Here is a 12,699-nt window from a genome sequence, read left to right as displayed (position 1 = left end):
CCCCGACTTCTAGTGTCTCCTTCTTATCTCCTGATAAGACATATTGTGTGGAGTCACTCTGCACATGCTCAGTTTGGTGTGTATCGCTAGAGGTTTTTTTTCTTCAGAGAGTGCATGTGATCAGCACAGAGCCAATAAGCACAGAGTCAAGCACTGTCCAGAGGTCAGGGGTTCTGCATCCTTCTAGAGCAAAATGAAAACTCCTCCTACAAGCTTTAACTAGTGATCTGCTGGACACTGATAGAAGTCACAAGACTGCTCTGACTGCTGATGAGAAAAGGTATTTAGCAGTTTATTTTTACTACAATAATTGCACTTCCATGTTCTGTTTACTGTGGGAGATCAGATATAGTGAATGCAGGGTCCTGGGTTTAGTAACACTTTAAGATGTGCTTGTTGCATTCATTTTCATTTTTCAGATTTTTTTTTTTACTGTCATAGAATGTCAATGCTCACTCACCATACTGAATCTATAGAGGAGCAGTGTTGTCACTGTAGGATGCTCTCCAGATGTGAACTACAAACACCCCTTCTTTTATAATTTTTATAACATGGGGGAGGTGTTCTGTAGCTCACAGAATTGAACCGGCGAGAGCTGGTAATATAGTTTGAGATTTCAAATCAGTGTATAAGAAGTTAAAAGCACACTAGGTTTCTCACAGGATCAAAAGATATTTTTCTGTTGTTATGAAAAGAAAACACATGCAGCCGCCACATCTAAGGACTGGTAAGTTGAAATATAATAGTAAGGTAAATAAGGATCTGCACAACTATGCATGCTCATTAGTCAGTTATGACGAAGGCCATATAGGCTGAACCACGTCAACTTTTCTGTACTTGTATTTATTTGGAGACCCCAGTATAAAGGTTGCAAGCATCTAAAGTGCATCCATGGTCATGCGGATCCTTGCTTACCTTGCTATTGTGTGCAGTTTGAGCAACCGTGGATTGGGCACCTTTGGCTCTTCTTCATTCAAGTTATATAGGTATTAGCATTGTTGTGTGTATTTTACGTTGAAATATATTATTCCTCCTATACATAACATTGCATGGTAATTATTAGTAAACTATAAGTGTGGCTGTAAAACATCCCTCCACTAAAGGAAAGAAATGTATTAAAGCGTTACTAAACCCACAACAGTACAATCAGTCTGTATATGCAGTAAAAGCATGCTTGTTATACTCACTGTGGAACCTAAAGGGTTACTCCTCTACATTAAAAAGGCAGTTTGATCCGGCCTTCTCTGATCCTCCCCTTCTTCCAGTGCCCCCCTCTTATTTCCTGATAAGATATATCCTGTGGAGTCACTCTGCACATGCTCAGTTTGGGAGTCAATCAGCACTGTCCAGACAGAGGTCAGGGGGTTCAGAATCCTCAAAGCAGAAAGAAAACTCCTCCTACAAGCTTTAAAGCAGAGTTCCAGTGGTTTTTGTGTTTACTAAAAGTCAGCAGCTACAAAAACTATAGCTGCTGACTTTTAATAAACACACCCTTACCTGTCCCAGGGTCCAGAGATGTTCTTACCCGCACCGTCCCTTCTCTCCTTCGGCATCTCAACTGTTGGCGCCAGGCTGTGACAGCTTGTGGCTTCACAGCTTGGTGCGCACTGCGCATGTTGTGCTGTGCCTCTTGATTGGTCTGGCAGCCTTCTCCGACCTGTTAAAGTTCCCAGGAGACTGCAGGTGGAAGGAGGAGGCCAAACTCATGGCGAACTGAACCGGAAGTTGGAGCGGGTACCTGTCAAATCCAGGTACCCATTCCCCCTCCCCCCAAAAAGGTGCTAAATATGGCAGTGGAGGGGGGAGGAGCCAAACAAGCAGAGCTTCCACTTTTAGGTGGAACTCTGCTTTAACGTGAGCTCTGCTAAACACTGAAAGAAGTCACAAGACTGATTAAATGCTGAAGAGAAAAGGAAATTAACAGTTTATATTTACTAAAATAATTGCATTCCCATGCTCTGTGTACTGTGGAGACCAGATATAGTGAATGCAGGGTCCTGGGTTTAATAACACCTTAAAGAAACTACTGGAGAGAGAACATCAAATGTCATTGTATCATTGCAGTAGCACATGAGGTCTGCGAGCCCTCCAAAATGTGTAACATTGGATTTCTCTTTAGTAACAAAACAGTAACAAAACACACTGCTGACTCAGACAGCACAGGGAGACAAGATTTTTAGCAGCATGACTTCAACCCCCTGCCAGTGAGTCACCAGTTCCTCTTCCAGAGTCATAAGAAAGGCTTCTCCATTCCTGGGATCAGGATGAGTCCCTCCATCCAGACACGTGTTCCTACTGCCGTTAAGGCACTCCCTATACTGACAGCATGCATGCATGCAATAACACAGACTAACATCACAGCAATAAAAAGAGGGATGATAAGCGACATCTGATATAAAAAGGAGGGATGATAAGCGACATCTGATATAAAAAAAGAAGGATGATAAGCGACAGCTGATCTAAAAAAAGAGGGATGATAAGCGACAGCTGATCTAAAAAAAAAGAGGGATGATAAGCGACAGCTGATCTAAAAAAAAAGAGGGATGATAAGCGACAGCTGATCTAAAAAAAAAGAGGGATGATAAGCGACAGCTGATCTAAAAAAAGAGAGGGATGATAAGCGACAGCTGATCTAAAAAAAGAGGGATGATAAGCGACAGCTGATCTAAAAAAAGAGGGATGATAAGCGACAGCTGATCTAAAAAAAGAGGGATGATAAGCGACAGCTGATCTAAAAAAGGAGGGATGATAAGCGACAGCTGATCTAAAAAAGGAGGGATGATAAGCGACAGCTGATCTAAAAAAGGAGGGATGATAAGCGACAGCTGATATAAAAAGAAGGGATGATAAGTGACCTCTGACCTTAAATTGTACGCCCCTTGAGGGTTAGGGACTGATGGGAATGTACAATATATATGTAAAGCGCTGCAGAAATTGACGGCACTATATAAGTACCTGAAATAAATATAAAAAGAAGGGATGATAAGCGACCTCTGATATAAACAGAAGGGATGATAAGCGACCTCTGATATAATAAGGAGGGATAATAACGGACATCCAGAATAAAAAGAGGGATGATATGTGACATTCAATATAAAAAAAGAGGGATAATAAGTGACATCTGATATAGAAGATGGTAAATGAAGGACATCTGATAATATGAAAAGTGGGATAATAAGGGACATCTGATATGAAAAGAGGGTAAATAAGGGACATCTGGAATATAAAATAGGGATGATAAGTGGAATTCAAATATAAAAAAGGAGGGATGATAAGTGGAATTCAAATAAAAGTGGCATGACAAGGGACATCTGATACAAAAAGAGGCATGACAAGAGACATCTGATACAAAAAGTGGCACGACAAGGGACATCTGATATAAAAAGTGGCACGACAAGGGACATCTGATATAAAAAGTGGCACGACAAGGGACATCTGATATAAAAAGTGGCACGACAAGGGACATCTGATATAAAAAGTGGCACGACAAGGGACATCTGATATAAAAAGTGGCACGACAAGGGACATCTGATATAAAAAGTGGCACGACAAGGGACATCTGATATAAAAAGTGGCACGACAAGGGACATCTGATATAAAAAGTGGCACGACAAGGGACATCTGATATAAAAAGAGGCACGACAAGGGACATCTGATATAAAAAGAGGCACGACAAGGGACATCTGATATAAAAAGAGGCACGACAAGGGACATCTGATATAAAAAGAGGCATGACAAGGGACATCTGATATAAAAAGAGGCATGACAAGGGACATCTGATATAAAAAGAGGCATGACAAGGGACATCTGATATAAAAAGAGGCACGACAAGGGACATTGATATAAAAGTGGCACGACAAGGGACATCTGATATAAAAAGAGGCATGACAAGGGACATCTGATATAAAAAGAGGCATGACAAGGGACATCTGATATAAAAAGAGGCATGACAAGGGACATCTGATATAAAAAGAGGCACGACAAGGGACATCTGATATAAAAAGTGGCACGACAAGGGACATCTGATATAAAAAGTGGCACGACAAGGGACATCTGATATAAAAAGTGGCACGACAAGGGACATCTGATATAAAAAGTGGCACGACAAGGGACATCTGATATAAAAAGAGGCACGACAAGGGACATCTGATATAAAAAGAGGCACGACAAGGGACATCTGATATAAAAAGAGGCACGACAAGGGACATCTGATATAAAAAGAGGCATGACAAGGGACATCTGATATAAAAAGAGGCATGACAAGGGACATCTGATATAAAAAGAGGCATGACAAGGGACATCTGATATAAAAAGAGGCATGACAAGGGACATCTGATATAAAAAGAGGCACGACAAGGGACATTGATATAAAAGTGGCACGACAAGGGACATCTGATATAAAAAGAGGCATGACAAGGGACATCTGATATAAAAAGAGGCATGACAAGGGACATCTGATATAAAAAGAGGCATGACAAGGGACATCTGATATAAAAAGAGGCATGACAAGGGACATCTGATATAAAAAGAGGCATGACAAGGGACATCTGATATAAAAAGAAGGATAAGGGCCATCCAGAATAAGAAGAGGGATGAGACGGGACATGTGATGGAAGGGACATATGTAAGCCCCCAGTGGCTGTACGAATACAGAGCAGGAGCAGTGTGCAGGGGGCTCCTCTCCCACTCATACAGTCATAACAGACCGATGCCAGCACCCTTCAGTCTGTCCTTTTCTCCCTCTGGTAGATGCTAGGCACACTTAGCACGTGCAGGCGCAGTACTCACTTGTCGGAGCCCGGTGTGGTCAGTCCGGGTGGTGTGCTCCCAGAGCTCAGTAATACTCATCCAGTCCCAGGCACAGCGTTGTCTCCTAATCACTGTCCCCTAATCACGGTCCCCTCACTTCCACCACAGCCCCACAGTTCGGACAACCCGCCTACCCAGCTCCAAACTCTCTTGTGAGTCCGATTGGTCCTTCCTGACTTCGGGCCTTCGAATTGGCCAATCGCAATGCGGTATGTCAGCTCAGCACGGCCCCACCTCGAGCAGAGGTGTGATTGGATAGAAGGGGGCGGTGTGTGGCAGCAGGGTGGAAGTGAGTGATGCTGCTGGTTTGTGTGCGATGATTTCCACCTCAGAGCCTGCATATCACAGCACTGGGGGTCCCCGCACTTCAGAGCCTGGATAACACAGCACTGGGGGTCCCCGCACTTCAGAGCCTGCATATCACAGCACTGGGGGTCCCCGCACGAAGAGCCTGCATATCACAGCACTGGGGGTCCCCGCACTTCAGAGCCTGGATAACACAGCACTGGGGGTCCCCGCACGAAGAGCGCTCACGTCAGAGCCTGGATATCACAGCACGGGGGGTCCCCGCACGAGGAGTGTTCACCCCCGCCTACCTATATAGAGGTTGTCATTTTACCTCTCAGGCTGCATTCACCTGATAGCTTTTTGTCGACCAGCTTACAATTGTCCAGTGCACATGCGCGTTTGTGCACGTGGTTGCTACACACAGGGCAGCTTATTCATTTTAATGGGACTGTAGTTCATGCACCTTTATGAATTTCACATCTTTTATAATAATGCGTTTGTCGGGTTTGGGTGACATTAACAACCAACCCTACACAATGCTTTTTTTCCTCCACGTGTTTCAAGCACACTCAAAATTACAGCAAAACGCGACAAATGTAAACACAAAATGTTGCATTAGATCCTTGGCAACCTACTGAAATGAATTAGCTACCTCGCCACTTGACGTCCCGGGAGATTTAACCCCCTTTCTGACCAGGCCATTTTTTACGATATGGAGCTGCATTTTTTTTACAATTGCGCGGTCATGCAACGTTGTACATAAATGAAATGTATAAATTTTTCCGCACAAATAGAACTTTCTTTTGGTGCTATTTGATCACCTCTGCATTTTTTTTTCACTATAAACAAAAAAAACCCCCATAAAATCAGAAATAGTGTTGCGCTCCACTGACAATTGCAAAGATTATGAGTGAATAAGTGTAAATAATAAAAGTCCTGCATCAAAAGCATATGTAACAATATCACTGCAATTATATTGCTGCTACAATCATGTCCTTGATGAGTCCGTGCCTTTGGTACTTCTTCTATTGCTGTGATGGGAAGGGAGGGGATATGACGTCACGATGCTTAACCACTTGCCTACAGGGCACTTATACCCTCTTCCTGCAAGGGCCAATTTTCAGCTTTCAGCACTGTTGCACTTTGACAATTGCGCAGTCATGCAACACTACCCATATTGATTTTTTTCTCACAAATAGAGCTTTCTTTTGGTGGTATATACTGGGTGCAGGGGCGGACTGACCATTGGGGAACTCGGGCACTGCCCGAGGGCCCGGGGTCAGTAGGGGCCTCATGAGATGTCCCTGGTACCTTTCATAGGCTTTTTTGGGTGTGATTTGAGTGTGGGCAAGGACACAGGGGCCCCATGATCCCCTATTGCCCGGGGGCCCCATGAGTTGTCAGTCCACCACTGACTGGGTGTTTTATTTTGTGCGCTATAAACAAAAAAAGAGCAAAAAATTTAAAAAAAAAGTTTTTTTTTGTTCCTATTATAAAATTTTGCAAACAGGAAATTTTTCTGCACTGATGTGCATTGATGAGGCTGCATTGATAGGCAACACTGATGGGCACTGATGAGGTGCCATGGATAGGTGGTACTGATAGGCAGCACTGATGGGCATTGATAGGCGGCACTGACTGGCAGCACTGCTTGGTGGTACTGATGAATGGCACTGGTGGGCTGCACTGGTGAGCACAGGTGGGTTGCACTGATGGGCACAGGTGGGTGGCACTATTGGGCACTGGTGGGTGCTCTGAAGATCGGTGATGATCCCTCCTCTGACAACTGCCAGTTCTCGGTGACAGCGTGGGGAAAGTGCAGCCAATAACCGGCAATTGCATTTCCCAGTGAACAGTGTGTCATTGGACACGGCTGATCACGTGGTACAAGGCTGCTGTGATTGGCCTTTTACCATATCACGTGATCAGCTGTGTCCACAGGACACAGAGATCGCTGGGTTTGTGGGCCCCGAGGGCGCGCAGGAGAGCGCGTTCTGGGAGGACTTCATATGATGTCCACCCAGAACTGTCTGGCCACAGTGAAGCCGTCATTTGGCTATCTGCGGTCAGCAAGTGATTAAAGCAACATACAGCAAGTATTCAGCAATATTGGAAAACCTTACTGTGGATTAAAATTTTAACTTTTAATGCGATTTTAACTTGTAATACATGTGAGTGCACTACTTTATTTGAATAAATTAACTTTTAAAGAGGATAAGGCACTATATCTTTTATTACATTTCATGGCCATTACACCTATGGAGAAAAATCCCTAAGGAAGCAAGGAGACCCTCTAGTGGGAAGAGGGATACTCCCGTCCATCCATTCCGCTCCAGGAAAATCCCTAAGGAAGCAAGGAGACCCCCTAGTGGGAAGAGGGATACTCCCGTCCATCCATTCCGCTCCAGGAAAATCCCTAAGGAAGCAAGGAGACCCCCTAGTGGGAAGAGGGATACTCCCGTCCATTCATTCGGCTCCAGGAAAATCCCTAAGGTAGTAAGGAAACCCCCTAGTGGGAAGAGGGATACTCCCGTCCATCCATTCGGCTTCAGGACAATCCCTAAGGAAGCAAGGAGACCCCCTAGTGGGAAGAAGGATACTCCCGTCCATCCATTTGGCTCCAGGAAAATCCCTAAGGAAGCGAGGGGACCCCCTGCAGGGAAAGGGGACAATCCAGCCCAGGGAAAGAGGGATAATCCTATCCATTTACCACTAAGTCCAAATAAAGGGACACAATTATTTTATTACCTCACTTAACGGTTTGGTCATATACATCAGATGAGAGCGCAACCGGTGAAGGTGCACAATATATTTTTAGCTTGGTGAACTGCACGGTTATTATTCCGCATCACAGCAATAGAAGAAGTACCAAAGGCACGGACTCATCAAGGACATGATTGTAGTAGCAATATAATTGCAGTGATATTGTTACATATGCTTTTGATGCAGGACTTTTATTTATTTAACACTTATTCACTCATAATCTTTACAATTGTCAGTAGAGCACAACACTATTTCTCATTTCATGCTTTATGACACCATGGTATGAGTATATGTAGAGTGGAAGCGAGCCACATTTTCACAGTTTCTTACATTATCTAATTTAATTTCATTTGTATATCACAATTTTAGGATATTTTATTATTTAGTAGCACTTTACATACACCATAGTAGCTCACAAGACCCCACACTTCAGTATTTAAAAAAAAAAAAAACGACAATTTTGAAAAAAAAAACCCCAATAGTTTTGACTTTTTGCTATAAAACATACCCCATAAAAATTAATTTCTTCATAAGTTTAGGCCAAAATGTATTCTGTTACATGTCTTTGGTAAAAAAAAATCCAAATAAGTGTATATTATTGGGCTTACGATAAAGTTATAGCATCTACAAATGGTGGTATATATACTGGAATTTTTATTAATTTATTTTTTTATACTGGTAATGGAGGCGATCAGCAACTTATAGCGGGACTGCGGTGGGCATTCTGACACTGACACTTGTTGGGAACTAACTGGCACTGACATCCCCAGTGAAACCAATACAGTGATCAGTGCTAATAAAAAGCACTGACACTGTACTAATGACACTGGGCAGGAAGGGGTTAACATCTGGGGTGATCAAAGGGTTAACAGTGTACTGTTTTGTGTTACTGTGTAGTGTTACTAGGGGATGTGTTGCTTTCTCTGTTTCTGCTTTTCAGAGAGATACAGAGCAGCACATCCCTGCTGACAGGAGAGAGATCCATGTTGTTGACATCTTCAGGAGCCAATGATAGCATCAGCAGGGCAGCCCACATGCACTCCCCCTACCCAGCAGTGCAAAATCTCAAATTTAAATGGACATATGATGTATGACGCCTGGGACCTATTCACACTATGACACCCACCCAGGGGCAGACTGACAACTCATGGGGCCCCCGGGCAATAGGGGATCATGGGGCCCCTGTGTCCTTGCCCAAACACAAAAAAGCCTATGAAAAAGGTACCAGGGGCATCTCATGGGGCCCCCTACTGACCCCGGGCCCTCGGCAGTGCCCAAGTTTCCAAATGGTCAATCCGCCCCTGCACCCACCCCACACTATGGGCTGTCATATGCGCGACAAATGCAGCAGGTGACTGATGCGCCTTTTTTTGAGCAGCAAGCGTTGTGGGTTTTTTTTCCAGGTAAAGATTGCATGTGTGCTTGCCACAAACCGTGACATGCAGTTCTTGCTCAATGCAAAAGAAAAAAGCAGAAATGCATTTCACGCTTGCAGTGCCATGCATTGTTAATGGCACCCCATATATGGCAAGCAGACGCACGTTTTTACATGAAAAATACTGGTAAAACGCACATGGTGCTTGAAGCTCCAAAAGGCTCATGAACTACTTCAGCTACTTTGTGTCATGTAGGACAGCTGGGCAGCCCTATGCATGTAGCCTGTGATTGCAGACTAAGGGTCGGTTCACACCACAGAAACACAGTCCGAATGCACTTCTGCATGCATGTTTTTGATATGCTCCAGTGCATTTTCCCCCTTCTTTTTTCCCCCAAAGTTTCCTGTTTTTGTTTGAATGCATTCCAATGCATTTTTGAAGCATTTAGAAGTGTTCCTGTGTGTTTTTGATGCATTTTACCACATTCTAGTGCAGTTCCTTTCAGAAAAAATGCAGCATGTTCTATGCTTGTTGACTGTACTGGAACACACTGCACACATGTGAACGTTGCCACTGTAACCTACTGTCCATGCATTTTTGATTTGGAAAAAAAAAAAACACACTGGACTGTATGTGGTGTGAACCAGCCTTCATTTTGAGGCCTCTAGTTATTTGGCTAAAAAAAAAACTGTAGCATATTGTAGAGTAGGAGTTAATTCCAATAGCTGCATACTTGTTCCAAGAGAGTGACTCAAACAGTACTGAAGCCAGAGGTAGCCAGGCAGTTAACAATTTCAGAAGGAGGTTCGTAACACTAATGGTTTAGGGCAGTGGTGGGCAACCTTTTTTTTCAACTGAGCCAAATCTCGCCAAAACCACGATTTAAATTTATTTTGAGAGCCACATTTTTAAAACTGAAAATACATCCCCCATATAGTAATTCATCCCCCATATAGTAATTCATCCCCCATAGTAATTCATCCCCCCTATAGTAATTCATCCCCCCTATAGTAATTCATCCCCCCTATAGTAATTCATCCCCCATATAGTAATTTATCCCCCATATAGTAATTCATCCCCCATATAGTAATTCATCCCCCCTATAGTAATTCATCCCCCCTATAGTAATTCATCCCCCATATAGTAATTTATCCCCCATATAGTAATTCATCCCCCATATAGTAATTCATCCTCCATATAGTAATTCATCCCCCATAGTAATTCATCCCCCATATAGTAATTCATCCCCCCTATAGTAATTCATCCCCCCTATAGTAATTCATCCCCCATATAGTAATTTATCCCCCATATAGTAATTCATCCCCCATATAGTAATTCATCCTCCATATAGTAATTCATCCTCCCTATAGTAATTCATTCCCCATATAGTAATTCATCCCCATAGTAATTCATCCTCCATATAGTAATTCATCCCCCCTATAGTAATTCATTCCCCATATTGTGTCAATTCACTTACCTTTGCTCCGCGCATTCCTCTCGTCGTGTTCCCGCGCCGTTCCGATCTTCAGGGCGGACTGTGAGAGGAGAGGAGTTTGTCACGCTGCCCCGCCTACATCCTGACAGCCAATGTTTGCCACGCTCCGCGGGCCGGATTAAAAGGTCCGCCGGGCCGTAGTTTGCCCATTGCTGGGCTAGCTGCAGAGTCCTGACTGTTGGGGCGGCCGCCCGAGAGGAGGGAGGGGAGCTGGCGCCCGGCACACAGAAGAGCCGCATTAAAATGTGTAAAGAGCCGCGGCTTGCCGACCACTGAGCTACGGCAACCCTATTGCCTGTCACCTGGTGGGCAGTATGCTCCGGAGCCGCAGCAAAGGTGAAAAAGAGCCGCATGCGGCTCTGGAGCCGTGGGTTGCCGCGCCCGGTTTAGGGAGTAAGCCTTTCCTTTAAATGAACCCTATGTTGTAGAAATACTGTCAGGCTCTGCCCAACGGGATCTCTAGTGGTCCACAGCACGGGGTTTCCCAGGACGCGGAGTCTAAGTCCCAGTCTGCCTGTTCACCAGAGCCCCTAATGGTGGGGATGGACTTGGTGCAAGACTGGAACCAGGTCGCGTCCCTGGGCACCCCCGGCGGTGGCAGAGGGGTCCCGCTGAGGGTATGTGCCCAGGATGAGTCTGCTGTGAAGGGGATGACAGACCCCGATCCGAGCGGGATGGATGGGATGACAGATCCCGATCCGAGCGGGATGGATGGACGACTGCTAGGAGTGAGCGAGGTCAGACTAGCCGGGTCGGTATCGTGCGGGCAGCGTGGTACAGGGGGAGCAAGCGGAGAATGGTCGGGGTCACAAGCCAGGTTCAGCAGGTAGCGGGCAGCGTGGTACCAAGGGTCAGGCAGAGGGATGGTCAGGAACGAGCCGGGGTCAGAGAAGGAGAGGGTCAGCGTAATCAGAACAGGCAGAGTTTGGCAACAAGGAAACGTACTAGCAGGAACACTGGAACAGGAACAAGAATGCAGGAACAAGATACAGGGCCCAGGAAAAACACACACCAAGGCAGAGACTGCAGGTCTGGCCATCCCTTAAATACACCTGCATGATCAACTTCAGGTGTTTGGCTGGCTGCAGGGTTGAGTCTCTGATTGCCGGGAGCACCCGCTGGCCAGCCCTGGTACTGCAGCCCACAAGGCAGGTGGGTCCCACCATTACTGGCAAGTCCATTCCTGACAAATACAGAGGTGGTTTAACCTCTTGAAAATGCTAGTAGTATGTTGATCTTCTGGGTTCAACACTGAGTTACTGAGCTGCAACAAGTATACAGATCAGAAGACTTTGTTTGCTTTGTGCTTGTTCTAAATCAGTGAGTCAGTAGGACCACTTTCAAACAGGGTACATCAGTTTTGAAAACATTCAGTGTGCAGCCCTCCCTCCCCCCCCCCCATCCTTATACTTACTTGAGCCTGATCTTGATCCAGCGATGTGCATGAGAGCAGAGGCTTTCCTGGGTCTCTCCCTCCTACTTAGCTCCCACTGCTGTCAATCACAGCCAGTGAGGACCCGCATAGGCGGCTCAGGCACAAGCATGCTCTGGGGGAACTTGTTGGGGAGCCAGAAGCGCCAGCAGGGGACCCGAGAAGAGGAAGATCAGGTCTACTCTGTGCAAAACCACTGCACAGAATGAGCAAGTATGACATATTTGATATTTAAAAAAAGAAAGAAATATGAACCTTTAGTATTACTTTAATGTCACTTTAAAGCTGAACTCCAGGAAAAGTAAAATGTATACAGTTAGGTCAATATATATTTGGACACAGGCACAATTTTAGTTTTTTTCAGGTATTTACCAAAACATATTCAAGATATAGTTATATAATGGATATAGACTGAAAGTACACACTCTCAGGTTTAATTTGAGGGTATGTACATCCAAATTGGAGGAAGGGTTTAGGAATTACAGCTCTTAAGAGTAGCCATCCCTTCTTTTTTAAGGGACCAAAAGTAATTGGAC

At 44.8% G+C, this 12,699-nt stretch overlaps 1 protein-coding gene across 2 annotated transcripts in view; it reads right to left on the bottom strand.

Annotated features, from left to right (window-relative positions):
• Nucleotides 1-4,941, bottom strand: part of GAS2L3 (growth arrest specific 2 like 3) — a 37,961-nt gene extending 33,020 nt beyond the window's left edge. For both annotated transcript variants that reach the window (XM_089694226.1, XM_089694219.1), the window contains exon 1: nt 4,789-4,941. The gene's annotated coding sequence lies outside the window, so the exon portion shown is untranslated. The remainder of the gene's footprint in view (nt 1-4,788) is intronic.
• Nucleotides 4,942-12,699: the final 7,758 nt, after the last annotated feature.

The sequence above is a fragment of the Staurois parvus genome, unplaced genomic scaffold (assembly GCF_062004578.1).
Source record: "Staurois parvus isolate SC_StPar_1 unplaced genomic scaffold, SC_StPar_1.0 ptg000025l, whole genome shotgun sequence".
NCBI lineage: Eukaryota > Metazoa > Chordata > Amphibia > Anura > Ranidae > Staurois > Staurois parvus.
The sequence above is the reverse complement of the archived record's forward strand: the minus strand, read 5'-3'. Positions and strand labels throughout refer to the sequence as shown.